The sequence below is a fragment of the Crinia signifera genome, chromosome 6 (assembly GCF_055691185.1).
Source record: "Crinia signifera chromosome 6, ASM5569118v1, whole genome shotgun sequence".
NCBI classification, from domain to species: Eukaryota; Metazoa; Chordata; class Amphibia; order Anura; family Myobatrachidae; genus Crinia; species Crinia signifera.
In genome coordinates, this window is record NC_139222.1 from 93143266 (window position 1) to 93163275 (window position 20010).

General features: G+C 42.6%; 1 protein-coding gene across 2 annotated transcripts in view; it reads left to right on the top strand.

Annotated features, from left to right (window-relative positions):
• Positions 1-20010, top strand: part of BCAS4 (breast carcinoma amplified sequence 4) — a 50670-nt gene that overhangs the window by 12417 nt on the left and 18243 nt on the right. The gene's annotated exons all lie outside the window — the stretch shown is intronic.

Below are 20010 nucleotides of genomic sequence, written 5' to 3' on the forward strand. Positions count from 1 at the left end.
TCTAAACACATCCCTGCAGCAGTAGTCATGGTGCCTAAATCAGCAGTGGGGTGGACCCACCCAAAGGAAAGATGATGGTGGTTTAGGTGATGGAAGAGGGCTCTTCTCATGAGAGCTTATTTTTAGGAGCATGCAAGGTTGGTAGAATCTGTACAAATAAAATGACAGTCCTGAAATAATGGTGTAGGGCCTGGTTCCAAGGTGGACAAATGTACAGTACCATGACAGAATCCATGATGCACTGCAGGTGGGGCAGATTTAAAATATGCGGAGCGATTCATATTTGGGCAAAGTATGTCAAACCTGTCCAGTATTTGTAGGCTACATGCAAAAGCAGCCAGTATTTACTCTGTATGGAGAAAATGATTGTATTTGTACCTTTTGCATGGCAACATTATTTGTCCAGGTACTGTACACAGTTGCTATTTTTTGCTTTGCACCCTTCACTGAATTAGTAAAGCCCCATATGCACTAAACGATTCCCCGCCAACATTGATGGTGGCTGGTTTCCGCCATCGGCAAGTGCATACACACTTGTCAGTGCTGGGGGGGGAGCGACGGTCATGCTGCAGCCTGGCCGTCATTAATGAAGACTCCATCGTCTGAATATGTTCAGATGAGGGAGAGGGTCATTAACAATATGGAGTGTACACACTAGGCAATATTCTAAACAATGTCGCTAGGAAAACCCTTTCTGAAACATATTGTGAATAATATCGCCTAGTGTGTATGGATTTTAGTATGACGTTGCCACAACAATAACACATGTTCATAACCTTCCCATGTATAAGCAGGGTTTTGTTGTTTTTCCTTTACTTGTGTGTCAATTTCTTTATACAAAATGACATATACAATTGTAATATCTTATTTAAGAAAGGGAATTTTAGTCACCAAATCCTGTCTCTATTTACTGTAATTTGTTATAATATTTGTTGCCATTTGTGCTGTAAAACCCACGAGAAACTTAATACAGTACATCATGACCTCACATCCACATGAGCATGCTTGTATCTACTTCCTATATTCTCTGGCTGGTATGATTTAATCTCCCTGTTGTATAGTTCTGTATGTAATAATGTAGGCTTTGAAATCAAAATAACTTTTTGGTTTTGTTTTGCCTTAAACGTAAACATTATTTTGTTTTTAGAGCTTGCCTTAGAGGAAGCATTTTAACTGTTTAAACTTAAATCTCACTATCTTAATAGCTTTTAGGGGGTATATATCCATGCTTAGAGATAGATAAAGTTGTGAGAGATAAAGCACCAACCAATCAGCTTCTAAAAGACATTTTTCAAACACAACCTGTAAATTGTAATGGGCCCTACACACGGTCCGGCGAGTGTTCTGAGCGAAGCTACTTTGCTCAGAATGCTCGGTCTCTCTCATCAGTCTTGTGTGCTCAGCGAGGTGTCCATTGAGAATACTGGCCCGACCATTTAATAACCTGCGTGCTGGTTATTAATCATCCCCCGGATTCAGACCGGTGCATTTAAATCGTTGTGTGGTTTACACACACAGCGATTAACATGCATTTTCAGACATTTTCTGAGCGATTTGAGTGTGTGTGTGTGCGTGTACATGTGGTAGGGAATATAGATTGTAAGCTCCACTGGGGCAGGGACTGATGTGAATGTTCAAATATTCTCTGTAAAGCGCTGCTGAATATGTATGTGCTATATAAGAAACTGGTAATAAATAAAATAATACTCCCCACTTTCTCGCTGCTGTCATGTATCGCCCCATTGATTGGAGCTATATATACTTTTCTGATTGTTGGGGTCATACAGTCTTTCCATACAATCCTTTACACAGGGTTGATGATTATGTTGTCTGCTTGTTGCATTCAATGTGCATTGCCTGCCTCATACTGTCCTATGCACCAGATAGGTGATTTGGAAAACGTGGACCGTTGGTAGTTCTCGAGGACCAGTATGACCAGCCCTGATCTAGAATGTAACTCATATGGTACCTTTTTGGCCGGTACAATATTTATTTATTTATTTATTTATTTATTTATTAGCAGTTTCTTATATAGCGCACACAGATTCCGCAGCGCTTTACAGAGAATATAATTTTTTATGGACTGCACCGGTCAAAAAGGGCTTTGTCCTGAGTCTCCATCTGTCCATTGGAAGGACAGGAAAGGGGACGTGGTCACGCACATTTACCCATGGGCAAGCCCCCTTTTCGAATTTGTACCGACTTCTGCCCTTCAGATGTTGGTAACTTTACATTGAGAAAATTGGCAACTAAATTACTGTTGCTTTCAGGGCCGGCCTTAGGCATAGGCACACTAGGCAATTGCCTAGGGCATTTGGAATTCCTAGGGGCATCAGCAGCTTCTGCTGATTAAAATGATATGCAGCATGCCTATATTCTGTGTGAGTGAGGCTGTATCTGCATATGAAATAGTGTATTCATGGAAATCACTGTAACATAGCATTCCGTATGCAGGTACAGCCACAGTCGCACACAAAATAAAGGCATGCCGCATATCATTTTAATCATCGGAAGCTCCTTGTGTGTGCTGGTCATAACAATGCAAATAAGACGAATTTTCAGCAAAAAAGGCACCCAACGTTAGCAGAAGGGCCAGGAGCTGCATGGCCTATTGAGACAAGATGTATGAGGAAACATCTGAATCCAAGCAGAGGCAGAGGTCACAGTATTAGCGGCTGTGCGAGTGCGGTCTGCGGGTGGGTTGGTTGTGCAATAGTGTTCGGCATATGTGTAAGGGGCATTATGTGTGTCATGTATAAATGCATTAATAATGTGCGACATATGTGTAACAAGCATTATGTGTGTCATGTGTATAAGGGCATTAATAATGTGCGACATGTGTAATGGGCATTTTGTGTGTCATGTGTATAAGGGCATTAATAATGTGAAACATATGTGTAAGGGGCATTATGTGTGTCATGTGTATGAAGGGCATTAATAAAGGTTGGCATAATGTGTAAGAGGCATTACGGTTATAAGGACATAAATAATGTGTGTCATGTGTAAGGGGCATTACTGTGTGGTATTATCAGGGGTGCCGAGAGAAAGGGGTAGGGGGTACAAATTACCCAGGCCAAAGCCTGATGGGAGGGCCCAGTGGGGGCCCTGGGCCCCCTCCCCTTAAGTGACAGCAGCAGCTGCAGCTCTTCTCCTCTGCCCAGCACACACTGCTTTGTGCTGGGTTGCAGTGTGGCCATGGAGGTGGTTAAAATACAATATTTTCTCAGGATTTTTTTCTAAGGGTATAATTTGATGAGTAATGTATATAAGGTAAAGTGGTACTACAATGTGATGTAACATGAATAAGGGACACTCTCACATGATATAATGTGAATAAAGTTGCACTACTGTGTGGCATAATTTGAATTTGGGGTAAAATTGTGTGGCCATGCCCCTTCCCAGCAAGAACGCACCCCTATTTGGGCTGCGCACCAAATGTGTGCACTGTTTCTATTTAAAATATTGCAGGTAGGAGCACCAAAATGATGACTGCTATGATGAGGGTTGATGGTGCTGGGAAAGGGGAGCAGTGTCAGAGGCGGAACTAGTGGCGGTGCTAGGGGGCACCAGCCAAAATCTTGCCTAGGGCATCATTTAGGCTAGGGCCGGCTCTGGTTGCTTTATTTAGCCATCTTCTTGGTCAATACAGCTTGTTCCTCTCTGAATATAAAAAGCGATGAATAAGCTGGGCTGTCATTTGTCCTGTTTTACACAGGGACAGGCCTGTTTTCATAATGTATGGCCACCCGCCCGCTTCCCATACAGGGAGCACACAAATGTAAGACACCAGAGATGACCATCAAATGATTTGGCCCCCCACACCCAAGGCTGTGAATGGATGTTTATGCTTAATTAACATGCAATGCTGCCAAATTCACAGCTTTGCGTGTGGACCAGAATAAGGTCATACGCTGTCCATTACTGAAACGTTTCTCAGAAAAGTAACTGAGTTTACCAGGAACTCCGGGTACTTTTTGAGCCATCATTGAACAGTATTTTCTTAGTATATAGAATATTTAATGGGGATGTTTGAATAAGATGAGATAAAGGCAGCCCATTGGCTATCCACCATGGGGGCTGCATTGCTATGGGCAGTTATGCAAATTTCTAAATAGCAATTCATGAAAATGAGTGACATCACTGAGACAGGCAGCACTCTGGGCCAAATGTATTAAGCCTGGTGAAGCGATAACGTGGAAAGTGATAACAAACCAGCCATACAGTTCCTGACTGTCAAGTTACATATATTGGTAATGTTTTAATAAATTATATCTCTAGTCAACTCTCTTAAGGTGCCCATACACTATGCGACTTCTCCGAGGGGAGAAGTCTCAAAGGATCCCCCCTTGAACTACCCGGCAGCTTCCCAAGCGGCAGGATTGCATGCGATATATCATATGCATACGATATATATTGCTTGTGATCCCAGCAGGGCTGTAGGATCTGACAAATACTTAGTGCAGCCCTTGCGATCTCTAACTCATACAATGCGCACAGGGATGCTCATCAGATTGGAATCGGAGGTGAAACACATATGATTTATCAGTTTTCATAAGATTTCTCTGACCGATATACTTCTTTCCTAGCTACTCATCACATGTTTTTGTTGAATTCACCTATTGAATCATTTTTATGCCTGTCTTATGTATACGCCTAGGCAGAGGCAGAACTCTGGGAGGCAATGGAGTCAACTGCCGCCGGGCTCCTGCTCAAAAGGGGGCACCTTACCTCCCCCTGCAAGTTTAAATCAATAATTTAAAAGCCAACGATATTGCTTCTGTGGCCGAGTTCTTAAAGATATATCATCCACCCATCCGAGTTCTTAAAGATATATCATCCACCCATCCATCTTTTATATAAGGTTATATAGGGGTGTGTGTGTGTGTGTGTGGGGGGGGGGGGGGGCACCAATATGTATCTTGCCTCCGGACAACTGGAACGAACTTACGCCACTGCGCCTAGGCAACAACTAATTAAACTCCACCCCTCTGTCCCATGAATAAGACAACAAATTTTTTTACTTTACCTCATCTAAGAGCAAGGCAGGAGACACAAATTTTGGAATAGTCTGGAAATAAAATGAATCCTCTAAATAACTCCCCATGTTACTGTCTACATGTGATTTTGATTAAACTATGGTCTCCAGCAGGCCTAGCCAACCTGTGGCTCTCTAGATGTTGTTAAACTACACATCCCAGCATACACTTCCAGAGTATTGCAATTGGGGACTGCTAGAACTGTGGCAGTGTATGCTAGGATGTGTAGTTTCACAACAGCTTAAGAGCCATAGGATGTCTAGGCCAGGTCTACAGCATAATGGTCAGTGCCGGTGTAACCGGGGGGTCCGGCCGTATCGCTACAGGGATGGGGGGTGCGTGCGGCCGCAAAGCCTCCGGCCTGCTGCAGGGGAGGGAGGAAGGGGGGTTTGCGACACCACTCACCTGGCTGCTGCACAGGGGAAGGGGGGTGCGGCAGCCCCACTGCTCACATGCTGCCGACCTGATCCAGGTCCACGTGGGTGGGGGTGCCGCTCACCAGGTTCCACACTGAGGGGGGGTGGCTGCTCTTAAGTGCTGCCCTCAACTGTCCGGCGCCCCAGGCAAATACCTAAAGCTGCCTAGTGGTGGCGCCGGCCCTGATAATGGTGTATTGTACTGCAAACACACCAAAATGCAACAACCACTGTTTTCACATTGCTGCTTATTGTTGTCTTTTTCTTGTATTGGGCCAGATGTATTATAGCAGCGCTTATCGTGCTGCTATAATACTGAAGCAGGAGGGGATACCGACAAGCTGTATTAGCATCTTGCCTACAGAAGCAGGGGAGCGTTAACGCCCCCATCTGGCGATGTCCCCTCCTGGAGATAGCGCATCAGTTTACACTGATGTGCTGTCTCCCCCCCCCCCCCCCCTGCTGGCTGGACTGGTCATGCACGGGATCTCGCTACTCAAGAAAGATCCCCAGCGCAGCCCAGAGCTAACAGCAGGGACAGCGCTGTCCCTGCTGTTGAGATAGGGCTTCGCCAGCCTGCTGCTGGTGAAGCCAAATTCAGCAGCACACAGAATGTCAGCGATGCTGACCCTTCATACATTCGGTCTGCTATCATTTAGCTATGCGCCCCTGTCCTTTACCGTAAGTATGTACACTTAGAAATTGTCGGTTAAGCAATAATGTAAAGCCTGAAATCAGCATAAAGCACATCAGACCTATGTCCACCTTTATTGTAATCATAAACCACCAAATTCAAGTTAATAGACAATTAGGAAATTGTATTGTTGACATGGCAACAATCAACATCCTTAATGTCGACTCTCTGAATGTTGACTGATTTTACTAAAAGAATGACTCTTTGGGATAAGATTACAAAGCTGCTAGAGACATACTCAATCGTCCCTGCAAAAAATGTCAAGGTCCATCAAATTTCTAGCAGATTTGCAGAGCAGAGCCCTTTTTGTCATCCATACCTTTGCAACGGAATTGAGATGTGGGGTAAAATTTAATAGTTAAGAGTTGCAGGCTCCGCTTGACTTCCAACTGTCATTTTAAAGCGTCTATCATTTCTAAGCAAAACCATCCTGGTTTTGCCATTTTAAATGATTGCCGCTTTAAAAAATAGGGGCAGACTAGCACAAAGTCCTGCACAGACTGAAGTTTTTCTATTGGTTTTGACAGGAAATAAACAAACGATACTGTACACGTACAATTATTGAGATCACACAAGCATGAAATGTAATATAAGAGACAGTACAAACAGATATGGATGAAACAAAGGGGTGTACGCCAGGTGTAAAGCACTAAACACACAAAAAGTTAATGAATCTAATCACATTGCTAATCTATATCAACGATCAGATCCCGAATTGAGAGGTTATAAAACAGTTAAGTCAACACTAGTACTGTATATAATGGGCTGTCCTTGCTTCTCCCTGATTTCTCCTCACCAAAAACTAAAGCATATGTATTGAAGAGGCTGACTAAGAATAAGCACTATCTGTATTTTAAAAAGAAAATGTTTGATGAATTATTATTAATGATAAGCGCTATGATGGGAAGTGGGAGCAGGAGTAGATTTCCACAACTGTGCAATAGCAGCCTTAGTAGTTATTAAAATATGTCCCAATAAATAATCTTGGCCTCTGGATAATTTCTGTGGACAGAAATGAAATAGCGCTACTAAGGGGTCAGCTTGGACAACCACACCCATCATCTCTTTGCTCTTTGATTGAAGAAAAGACCAGAAACCGTCGAAACATCGGACAGGACCATAACATATGGTACATTTCTTCCACACCCCCACAATTCTGCCAACAGTAATTGGATGTAGAAGGTCAAATCATGCATTGACACACTGAATTGAAGTAGGATTTACAAATCCTTTCCAAATGGCTTAGGCATTTAGAAATTTTGAAACCAGGTACAGGAGATATAATCCCAGTCATCGTCTGTAAAGGTGGCCATACACTACTGAAATGTATCGCAGCAGTGTATGGCCCTCCGGACCAATAGCATCCCCCCCCCCGACCCGACCCACGCGGGTCCTTTTACTTACGATGTTTCACATGTGACTCTGTCCCCCACCACCGGGTAGGGGGCCGTTTTGGTGGTCAGACGGGTAGCACGTCCAACCTCATACTCTGGTCCGTTGTGCTTCTGACCTGAGGGGGATGTCAAAAACCTTTGATTGGGACGATTTCTCTGCCCCATCTGTCAGGATCAGGTGAAATTGGCCCAAATTGGACTACTGTATGGGCACCATAAGAGACATAGGGCAAGATCTATTTATACAGGTGACGTTATGAAGTGGAAGGCGCTAACCCCGCAGCCAGTCAGCTCCCAATTGTCATTTTCAAATCCAGCTGTAACTCTTAGAAAACTATTGGATGTTGCGTTATCACCTTCCACTTTATCACTTCACCAGGCTTAATACAGCTACCTATAGGGCCAGAAGCACCACCTTTTAAGAAGTGATAAAGTGGAGAGTGCTAAACAACCAGCCAATTGGCCCCTAACTTTCATTTAGTTAAACCCAGTCTGTAGCATGGGTTGAATTTGCGTTTCCATTAGCAAAATATCCAGGTCGATGCACATCCCCGCGCAAAATTCCAGGTTATTTTTGCTTGTGGGAAACTGGTTACTAGGGAAGATCCAAATCCCAAATCTATAGAAAATAAAATTTAAGCTATAATTTGAACAGGAAAAAATGCTATACATCAAATAGCTCTGACCACTTATAAGTTCCTACTGCCCACACACATTTCACAATTATTCCGATAGGAACTAAACACAGTCAGTCATTTTTCTTTGACCTCTGGCATTCATTGTACAGATTTCTGGTCAGTGATGTGGACAAATATAGCCCCATTCCACAGGAACAGTATGATATGCGTGACTTTGTTGCCACATCTGTAGTCACCAATGGAACAAGCATCTGTTCTTTCCTACGGTTTAGTAGCCTTCTCCTGAAAAGCAACCCGCTACTGACCCATGCAGGCTTTTGTTACCATAATAAGCAGGAATTGCGTACAATGTTTCTGAATCATGCTTGGCATAATGCACTTCAATATATAAAACCCAGTTCATGCAGTCAAGTGGATATGCCTGTGCTATTAAACAATAAAGTAGCTGCTGTGTGGTTTTGTATTTAAATGTACATTTGTGAAGGTTCTAGCAATGCGTAATGTGCTGTTTTGTTAAATCGGCACTGCATTTAAAATAAAGATCCACTCTATCTAAAACATTTGTGTGAGAAGATGTAAAAAGTCTTAACCAGCTGTTTTCCTCTGTTGTTAGCTGCTTTGCAGTGAACAGTGCTCTCTGAATATACCGATTGGACATCTGCATATATGGATAAATCTCTCTCCATCATTACCCTAGCTTAAATGAAATCCATTTATTGCATGGGATTAGCTGCAAGAGACACTATATACTGAACAGTCAAGATATGGTGTAGACACTCCTTAAGCTAATTTAGGTGTTATCTTAAATGTCTTCATCCATTATATTTTCCTGCTAAATTCTTTAGACTCTTCCTAGTGCAACTTGTATTTTGTTGTATAGGAGCCATCTTAGAAAGTGTTGGAATGGCTGTGAGGAATTGTCTTCTGTCTCTCGCGTTTCCTCCTGTAAACTCCCCTCCACCACCAGCCTGGAGCTAGTAGGCAGGCAGGCTTTGAAGCAGCCTGATGCTGTATTAGTGTGGGGGCCCAGCATCCTTGCTGGGCAACCATATGCTTAATGACAGCCGCAGAAACAGTATAAATCAATACTACATCAGGGCATAGCTGCTGTATAAATCTTACAGTGTAAAGTTGCTGCATGCTAACAGCAGGACTCAAACAGGCCCTGTTACTCCTTCAATGGGTCAGCCTTCACGGTCTCCCTCCATGGAGAATTTCTCTGCAGCATCGCAGCCTTAAGCAATATGCTATAAAGAGAAGAAAGTTTCACCTGGAATCCTCCTTGTGTCAGCAATAGTACATTTGTATCATTCACATATATATGCTACAATTTACAAACCTAACAAAACCTGAAATGGTGCATTTTATTTTCAATGAGAAAATAAAAAATAAATATATATATATATATATATATATATATATATATATATATATATATATATATATATATATATATATATATATATATATATAAACAAAACAGTGACCCCCCCCCCCAAGTGTGCCCACACCTGAATGAAAGCAGCTACTCTATAGATCCCCCCCCCGTTAGCGGGGGAAGGAAGCATGTAAGGAAAAGGGGTTATAGAGAGCGCTGAAAATTCCACCACCTGATAGAATTGTTGTCCAATTACATTCGGATATGACACAATAAATACGATGGTTGGTAAAAACAATATACATTTTATTAAAAATCTTCACTTAGACTTCATAATTTGCATCCATTTCTTGCTTTAAAAAAAGATGTAACCCTACGCATTTCGTCTTTAAAAAGACTTCATCAGGGGTTTTATAAACACCAATATAGCTAAGAATTCAAAAGGTGCAAATCACATTCTTTTAGAGATCCCGTGATTGGAAATTGAAGTGTCCTATAGGACATGCAGACTGGTCAATGCCTCAAGATGGAAACCAACCTCCAAATGTCAGTCAAAAATCAATGTTAGCCAAAAAATGAATGACTCAAGTCTCACTGGACCATTAGAAAATGGACGTGACAATGCATCCTCAATAAAAAAACAGGGTAAAACCAGGGACAATATCAGCGCCTTGAATAGCTCTAGCTCTAATCACATCCAGCAGCATATATATGTACACCTGTATTCATGTCCTGACAACGGGGGGTGTCCCCGAAACGTTGACCAGACCGCAATGTCTCGTGTTTCTGAGTCTCCAAAACACTGCCATCCGGTGGCAGAGTGTGAAACTACATCTCTTTCTCACACATGCACAAACACAGAAGGTAGCAGACTTGCTTTTGAAGCTTTTGCTTCGAGCAGGCTTACTAGTTATTAATAAGCTCATAAAACTGAACTGCAAGTTTCAGCAACTAAAACGGCTACAGCTATTATTTGGCATGTCACAACATTGTGAAAGAAGTTAAAACTGAGGATATTTCAGCTTTTGTTAAGTTCAGGGATTTTCTGTGCCCACAGGTTGTTGGCATGGGACATTGCTAGATGCATACTGAGAGGATTGCTTGCACTCAGTATGCAAATGTTTAAGTTGCAGTATGGAAAATGTACTTATGGTGTTGTGCAGTATCTGTCCTGAATATTTTTTTGCTTAGTTGTTTTTTTGGAACGTCAGCATACAGCCACTCGTGTGCTCAGGAACTTTGTTACGACACTATCCAATGGACCAGATGAAAAACGATCAGGTGGAAATAGTAGTGTGTAAGGAATTTGACCATAGGTCTGGATTCCTGCAGAGAGTTAATGTTCAGATTTGCGGGTGTATTTCTTTAAACGTTCCTTCTCTCAACTCCTCTAATTGTACAGTGTTTACGTTCCAAAATCGGATGTTTTCAAGATAATTTTTAGCCCCAAAATTTGTCTAGCCTGTAGTGTCATACAATCTGTAAGGTGTGTACCTAGCATTACAGTCACTGGATACAGGGATCACAGTATGCAGAAGGAAACAGAATAACAAATGGGGGGAAAGTGTATGTGGCTATTGTTAGACAGTGGCATAATTAGCCAGATGATTGGCATCCCTGTTTCAACTTTTGTGATGCCAGTTGAGCGGCATATTTGAGCAACTACACATGGTGGCGTACTATTGGACTAAGAAGACAAAAGGCAGTGGAGACAAAACAAAAACAAGCCACTGTAGAATTTTTTTTAAGTGTTGAGCGTAACCATAGAAGTCATTCACTATTTATGGCAAATGACCTGGCTGGTTCTGTGGGAGCCTTGTGCTTTTGTAGTGTAGAGACACTGTGGTGAGCATCTGGCAGTATTCCTTTAATACATAGTTGCCTACCCTCCTGCATTCTGCAGAAGACTCCCTGAAATAGCAGCAATCTCCTTCTTTCCCTCATTAGTCTTACAATCTCCCACATTTCACCTAGCCCACATTACACTGTTACATTTTTTGGGGAAAAAGGAATGAGAGATATACATTTACATTGAATCATCAGCACCATTTCCCAGCACTTTAGCTAATAGCTCTTACTAACTGCTTTGGGACATATCTACATTTGGGTATAAGTCCTTATAAAAGATTCCTCTCAGATGTAGCAGTACACACCCACGCTTCTAGGTGCCATGTTCCCAATCTCTTTTCATAATCTCTCCATATATGGAACTAGACACGCCCTTTGGGTGGAGCATGACACACCCCCTCAATAGGGCACTGTGCAAAATTCTACTACCAACTATAATCTCCATGAAACTAGTTTTCAAAAGTAGGCAAGTATGCTTTAATATCTGGGAATGCGGATTGTTCCGCATGATGTATAGCAGGAGAGGGCATCGCCAAAGGAGAAACATGGCACCAACACTGACTAGAAAATCTACAGGTACCATTAGTGTTCATTCTAGCAACCCACAGCTTTTAAAACCTGTGCAGTTCCTCTTCCCTGCCTGGGGTGTCACTGCCTGCTGTGGTGTCTATCATCTTGTGGCCTGTATCTCAGTACAGACCAGACTGTATCGGGAACACCAAAATCAGACAGCTACACCCCAGGCAGGGAGGAGGTTTTGAAAGGTGCGGAGTGCTAGAATGAACACTACTTGGTGTGAGGACACTACTACCATGTAATCATGCACTGTCTTCAGAAATATATATAAATATATATATATTTTTAATTGAGTCATCGTGGCTTGAATATACTGCAAAACTTCAGACACAGCATCATGATATAACAGCTTTCAGCACTATAATAAAGTTTTTTTTGTTTAACAAAGCATGAGTTAATTTGTTCTATTCTTTCATGTAAAATTATAGCCTTGAAGGGAACTGCCAGCCTACTTTAGACCATTGGTTCCAAAACTGTGTGCCGTGCACCCTAGGGTGTCTCAGGACACCTGCAGGTGTTCCTTTGGTTGTTGGTCCAGGACATATTTGTATGGACAATGTAATAGACAAATCCAGGGCTTGTGGCTTTTAGTCATAGCATATGTGGATAAATAGAAGCAAATCATTAACTTTCATCCTGACTGTGCCATAAAAAAATAATAATTCTGATGCTCTAGGGCGCCATGATTCTAAAGAGTTTAGGAACCCCTGCCCCAGGCCAGAGAGACAGGCGGGTCCTGTGCCACCAGTGAGGTGAGGTAACATAGTGTTCTTCAGAATAGAGTGTATTTGTTGTGTGGGGAGGTAGAGAGTGAATATATAGGAACCCCATAGTGTTACAAACAGTCCTTATCTTAAATCGTTTCCACCAAATCCATCCAAAACAAAAAGTAAAGTTTGGTCGAGAATAAGGGTATCTTTGGGGGGTCTGTGGTCTATCCATACCCTGAAGCATTGTTGTTGTTTTTTTTGCCACCTGCACTAATAACAATTTTTGTCTCTCCGGGGTACGTTTTGGTCAAATACACCTAATATTGCACATTCTGGGGTGAATGGTACAAATGCTATAAGTTTGGCTTTGGCATGACCCTGCAGGAGAAGCCAAAAATATTGGAGATATGTGCATGCTTTTGTCCGGATTACATTTTTGTCATGAGTGGGTTTTGGAAGTACCCATTTGGAAGCGCTGGAGCGTGGATAGGTAGGTACTGTGGTATGCAATCACAGTTCTGTATGCTTAATAGCTGTCAGAACCTTTAGTGCATAAGGGCTTTGTCTTGCATTGGTATACTTAAACTAGGGAAGTGGGCCAGTCACTTGGACTTGCCTCCTGCAATTTCAGCATGAGACAGAATTTTCCTTAGAACTGTAAGTGAATGGAGATGGCTTTATAATTGGGTACTGGGTGAGAAGAGAGAATCCAATAATCTATTCCGGCCCCTCTCTGAGAAATGTGTGAGAATTGAATGTCTTCTATAGATGCATGCTTGTATAAATGGTAATGGATATGGGCTAACCATAACAAACCTTGAGGACACTTCAGAGAAAGTTATAATTCTTCTCTCTGGAGAAACCAAGGATCAAATTGTAGTTATCCCCACCAATATCCACATAGTGAAGGGATTAGCATCCATGTCATCCCGAAATCCAGGCTTAGGGGTATATTTAGGGAGTGGTACTGATCTTGCATTGAAATGTGCCATGTTTTTCTTGTGGGCCAAAAAAGGTGTGTGATTATAATCTGTTATCTCTTGGTAATGTGGTTGAAGAAAGCTAGTCATGTCTAGTGTTCTAATGATGTATTTATGTATACCAAGCTTTTTTGTCTCGCAGGCATTTTAGAAGGGCAGCGTGATTGTAAATCACAATGTCAGGAAAATTGATTCCGCCATTCGATTTTGGCTGGGCAAGTTTTCTCAGCGCTATACGACCACGTCCTTCTTTTTAGATCTATTCCCAAGGAGTGTATTGATTTAGTTGTGCGTCTGCCTTTGAGCCTGACTGCTGACTGACCTCTCACCTTATCACCTCCTCTCACTCCCGTGTCAAAGACTTCTCTCGCGCTGCCCCCCTGCACTGGAACAACCTTCCGCCACCCATCAGGCTTTCTGATTCCCTTACCTCCTTCAAGCGCTCCCTCAAAACCCACTTTTTTCGACTAGCCTTTCCCTCCTCCTAACCTCTTTTTGATCCTCCTATCCTGCCTCCGTTCCTACTTATCCTATTGTTTTTTGTTCGTCCACCCACCTCCTTTTAGTATGTTAACTCTTATGAGCAGGGCCCTCCTTTCTCACGTACCCTACCTCTTTACCTCACCTGTGCTCCTGTCCTGTTCTTCCCTTCCTCTACTTCATCTTCAGTCTCCTCGACAATTTCGACACCTACTTCTGAACTGATGCTGATTTTAGTTCTACCAGCTATACCCCTATTTATGCTGTATTTTATCAACACACCCTGTACATTACCTTGTAATTTGTTTTTTGTTTGCTATGTACGGCGCTGCAGACACTTTGTGGCGCCTTATAAATAAACGTACTACTACTACTAAGCTTCAAAAGTGATAAAATGGAGAGTGATAAACAACCTACCAATCAGCTCCTGCCTGACATTTTTCAAACAGTCTGTGGCAGGTAGGAGCTGATTGGCTGGCTGTTTATCACTCCATTTTATTACTTTTGAAGCATAGTGTATCTGGCCCTTTGTCTGTAAGACAGGAAGCATTTGCAATGGATAATGTAATCGTGGGACATCAACCATCTTGGCTCTACCACTGGCTCTTCCCAGATAAGACAGTGGGAGGTGTTCTCATCGCTTCACATCACTAGTCAAGGTAGCTATAGCTATTCTCACATTTAATCTGTACAGACCCTCAGTGTTTTGTCATCTCATAATCCCCAATGATGGGGTATATGTAGAAACCCATCGCAATGGAAATTGAGTGGTCCATTGTGGATGGGTATTTGTTCCATGAAACAAGATTGCATTGGATTGCATTCAGATGAATGGTAAAACCTGAAATTGTCACATGTACAGGTAGAGTCTCCCGTATCCGTAGATCTATTGTCCGAAATATTCCATAAACCGTGTTTTTATTTTTATTTCATTATTTTGTTGTTGTTCCCCCCCCCCCCCCATTTTGTCATACTTATCAAATCTTCGGATGACCACGGTGGCCTTCAGGATCTTCTCCAGCGTCTTCATCGGTCCCAGGTGTGCACTGTGCGAGTGCGCGGACATGCCGGTGACGTCACCACCACGCCCGAGAACTCACGCAATGCAGGCGATCCTGAAGGCCTCCGTGGACACCGGGGGACACTGTGGACATCATGGGACCATTGGGGTACCACCAAGGGACCAGGTAAGTATTAAAAACAAAATTATTCCAAAAACTGTAAATATCCCTTATACAAAATTCTCATGGTCCAGAGCATTTCGGATAAGGGATACTCTACCTGTATTCATTTTGCCAAAAATATGGTGAAGGGAGTGTTCAGAGTTAACAGTATAGCGGAGAATGTAATTGGCAAATGCCGACAATTAATTTCGTGCCTCCTTACTTTGACTCCCCAAAAGACTGACTAGTCTTGAAGGGTGCGTAACAGTGGCTCAAGGGCTTAATGAAACAATAATGGGGATATAGGACAAGTCAGGTGGGACTTATTGGTGATGCCTTATTGGCATCAAGACTTGGGAGCATGTTCTGATCAGGACATGAATCTTGGGATGCTACCATTACTGACCTCATGTCAGCCTTGTACAAACCCCATTTGTGTAAGATATCTGGAAGTATGGATTGGAGTCGTGTTGCCATAATTTTGGCCAATTATTTTATAGTCTACGTTTAAGACAAATGGACATATAGGAAGATGATAAACACCGGCCCTTCATAAAGTTGTTTTTTTTATGTTTTACATTTGTGGGAAGATGATTCTGTGTAAAGTAAATCTGAGAACTGACCTAAAGATCGTTCTCTGCAAATGCAGTTCATATGCATTTAAATGAGTGAACATGGAAGTTAGTAAATTTGAGTCTTGCTTTGCACAAACAACAGTGACAGTCATTGTGCATCTATATCTATCTATCTCTATTATCCTGTATCCCCTGGCCCATGGTGAGACCAGAGGGGAACAAAAGCGGCACTCACGGATTTGAGAAAAGTCCTTTTATAATTTCAAGGTGGTACAAGTGGCATTATTATGACATCATCGACGTTTCAAGGCTGGTATGCCTTTTCATCAGGATGCGCCTAAAGTGCAAATAGTGCTTGTGCATGAAAGTAAACTTTACTTTCATGCACAAGCACTATTTGCACTTTAGGCGCATCCTGATGAAAAGGCATACCAGCCTTGAAACGTCGATGATGCCATAATGATGACAATGGTACCACCTTGAAATTATAAAAGGACTTTACTCAAATCCGTGAGTGCCGCTTTTGTACAGTAGGCCTTTCTAACTGCTTTGGGGCTCATCTACATTTGGATGTACTGTAAAGGCCCATACACACTGGGCGACTTTCAGCTCAAAGCCGCCCAGTGTGTATGGCCCGGCGATGAGCACTGCTGCGCGCTCCCGCATCATCGACGGGACAGACGCTCATCTGCTGGTATTACCAACAGACAAGGGGCTTTGAGGGCGGCTTTGCATAGCACTGCGCTATGCAATGCCGTCCTCCCCTCCGCACCGGGCAGGGGGAAAGCAGCTCAGCGTGTATGCACGGAGAGGCATTCCCTTCAGTGATTAAATTGATCATCGCTGTCTATACACGCTGGGCATAATCGACCAGTGTGTATGGACCTTAAGTCATTTTATGATACTATACGTCTCTCCGACGTCCACGCTAGGTGCCACCTCTCCCTAAAAAAACTATTTCAATAGAAGGCAGATATGGGTTGTGGTCAGGTCACTGTTTACTCACTGAGGAGTGTCAAGGGAGTGTCAGTACTGTAGTAACAGTACTACTGGTGTGCTGGTAACAGGAACATGTACAGACAGAGCCAAGTGCTCTCGCATGTAGTTTACTTATTATTATGACAACTCTTTGGTGCTTTCCTGCTCATTATGGCTGCTTAGCAAAAGTGTCATGTAAAAATATTTTATGGTCATATATATAAACCGTAGTATAACATTTGGCAGTTATTTGCATTTGTAGGTTTTAAATCTTTTAGGAACTTTCCAAAACTCAAGCTATGTGCTGTGGGCAGGAAGCCTTTTTCTATGCACACCAGTCTTCCTGTTCTGTATGAGCGGAAGCACTGTTCCATAAGTAAGCAATTTCTTACCGTTTGTTTCCTCCTTTCCTTATCATGGATGTTTATGTTGTAATGACAAATTAACCTATTCCTTGTATTGGCTACAAATATTCTTTTTTGATGTTAGTTTTTTTTTAACAGACGTGTGATTTTTTACAATTTATTTAAATATATTTTATTCATGTCTGTGCATATATAGAGGTCCCCCTTCTAGAATGGGGGGCAACACACCCGCAGAGCCGCCCTGCTCCCGCGGATCCACCCCCCCTCAGTGGGGGGATCCTTGGGTCAAATGACGCGAACCACGTCATTTTAGCCCCACACACTGCAGTGCAATGCCTAAAATAATGGCATTGCATGGTGGGGGCGTGGCTAAAACAGCACATTCACTATGGCTACCCCCCTAACAGGAATCCTCTCCTGTGGCTCTTCTTTGTCCCACCCTTTTTGCTCCAGGCGGCCCCACCTCCCTGAGCTGGCTGCCCTCTCCATGGAGAGGGGAAGAGGCACTCGCCCATCCCTTGGTTACTGCTCTGGTGCCTTCTGACAAAATGGATGTGGCTTACAAAACAAACAGTAGCACTTAAAGACTAGATCAATTTTCAACAGTAAATATAATCACATAAAGTGCTTAAATTAACCAACATTTCGGGATCACAGACCCCATTGTAAAGGTGCATAAACCACTTTATGGAACCTCAAAATGTTGATTAATTTATGCTTTTTTTATGGGATTATATTTCCTATTGACAATTTATCTAGTGTCTGAGTTTTGTATGAAACATTATAAACATATATAGCCAAAAGTCTTTGTTTTTATATTTAATTTGTTTTAGGTATGGCCTCTTTGTTTAGTACCATTGTTCTTGTGATGCATCTGCCTGTGCATTATTCTGACATCCTGGATTTTGCTTTATTCCCCTTCGGCATCTCCATATACCTCAGGTGGTCTCCCTCTTAACCGTACTGACTAGTGTCTTATTTCAATGCACTACTCCCTCCCCCTCTTTCCCAATGAAGACTGGGCACAATTTTTCCCCCCAGGCTCCTCATCCGCAGTCTGGAGTAAGCTATGTGAACTCATGTGCTCCCTCAGTAGCAGGAATTGTATGAACACATAAGACGAGTCAAGCGCCATGTTGTAATGAGACAGGACACTGTGTGGAAGCTGGTGCTTGGTATGCTGGAGAAAGAGCAGTGGTATAGCGGCAATCTTGTAACCCTTTTGTGGATAAGCAGGGCTGCAAAGCACCATGTTCGGCTTTACCAAGTCTATTCTCTATCTCCTATAATGTTTCAGTCACAACCTGGCCTTGCATATCTGATGGAATTGAAGCGTACATAGCGGTTATGTAATTCACTTTTGCAGGAAAAAAAAACATGGCCACTTTACCTATGATGCTAAACCCAAGTAGTGCTAGGAAAAAAATATTATCAAAAGTTTTTGAATTCTAAGCATGCTATCCTATTGGGTAAAATTGCAATTATACAGACCTGCCACATATCTGCCTACGCATTATATAGCACAAAAGTCACGTTATGTATTCCTGCCCCCATCAGCCCAATTATTATTATTATTATTATTTGGGGTTTTAGGCATTTATTTATTGTTTTGCAGTAGGTCCTTATTGTCTTATATTTACTGAATATAGATGTCTGAATGTAAGATGCTTTAGAATGTAAGCTCTCACGAGCAGGGCCCTCTCTCCTCATGTGTTTTCCCTTCTCTTAGATCAGGCATGGCCAAACTGTAGCCCTTCAGCTGTTGTGAAACTACACATCCCAGCATGCCTTTCCATAGTTTTAGCATTCCCGAATAGCAAAACTGTGGCAAGGCATGATGGGAATTGTCATTTCACAACTGCTGGAGGGCCATAGTTTGGACATGCCTGGTTTATATAAAACACCTTTGATGGCATCAAGCCCTGTGTTTTTTTGCCACCCTGATACTTATTTCAGTGTCCTTATTTCAGTGTACATGTACTCTGTACGAGACTCTATTGTATTCAACTGTAAGTCACTGTTTTGCTTATTCGTTTATGTACTCTGTAATTGGGCGCTGCAGAACCCTTGTGGCGCCATATAAATAAAGGATAATACTAATGATAGTCAAGACAGAACACAGAACAACTAAAGTGTACTGATGATCTAAACACTGCTGAGATGGACATTTTGATGGTTAAACCAGTATATATAAAACCATGCAGCCTACAGTATCCTCGCTTTGGCATCGGTGCTGTCACTAGTTCTTAATCCCTCTGACAGCAGAATTGTTACTCACACCCTTGCTTTGCTGTCCACATATGCTGTGGCTCACGGCAATACATGATGTGTCAGCATTGACTTTCCAATACAAAGTTTATGGCTGCTTTGCTGCACTCAACACCCTCTCCTTCATGTGTCTCTACTAAGAATCTGGAGATGAAAACGAAGGCTCCGTGCATTTACAGTGCGCAGCCATCCCGGAGACTATAATGATTCTACTTCTACCCCAGAGAAAAGTCACATCAATTGACTGGGAATAAAGTATGTCAAGCCTCACTGGCAGGGGCTGGCTGGCAACTTTCAGCCTGGGGGGCAACACAAGCAAGTGGCCCATCGTTCCACCACCCTATCCTCTCCCATCTAGTATGCAGCAAGGATTAAACAATCCCCCCCCCCCCCCCCCCCACACACACACACATGTACAGAAATGGGGAAAGTGCGCGCCGAAGGCGCGCTGCACAAATTTACACTGTAATGCCCATTACACCTAAAGCCATCACTGTAATGCTAATTACAC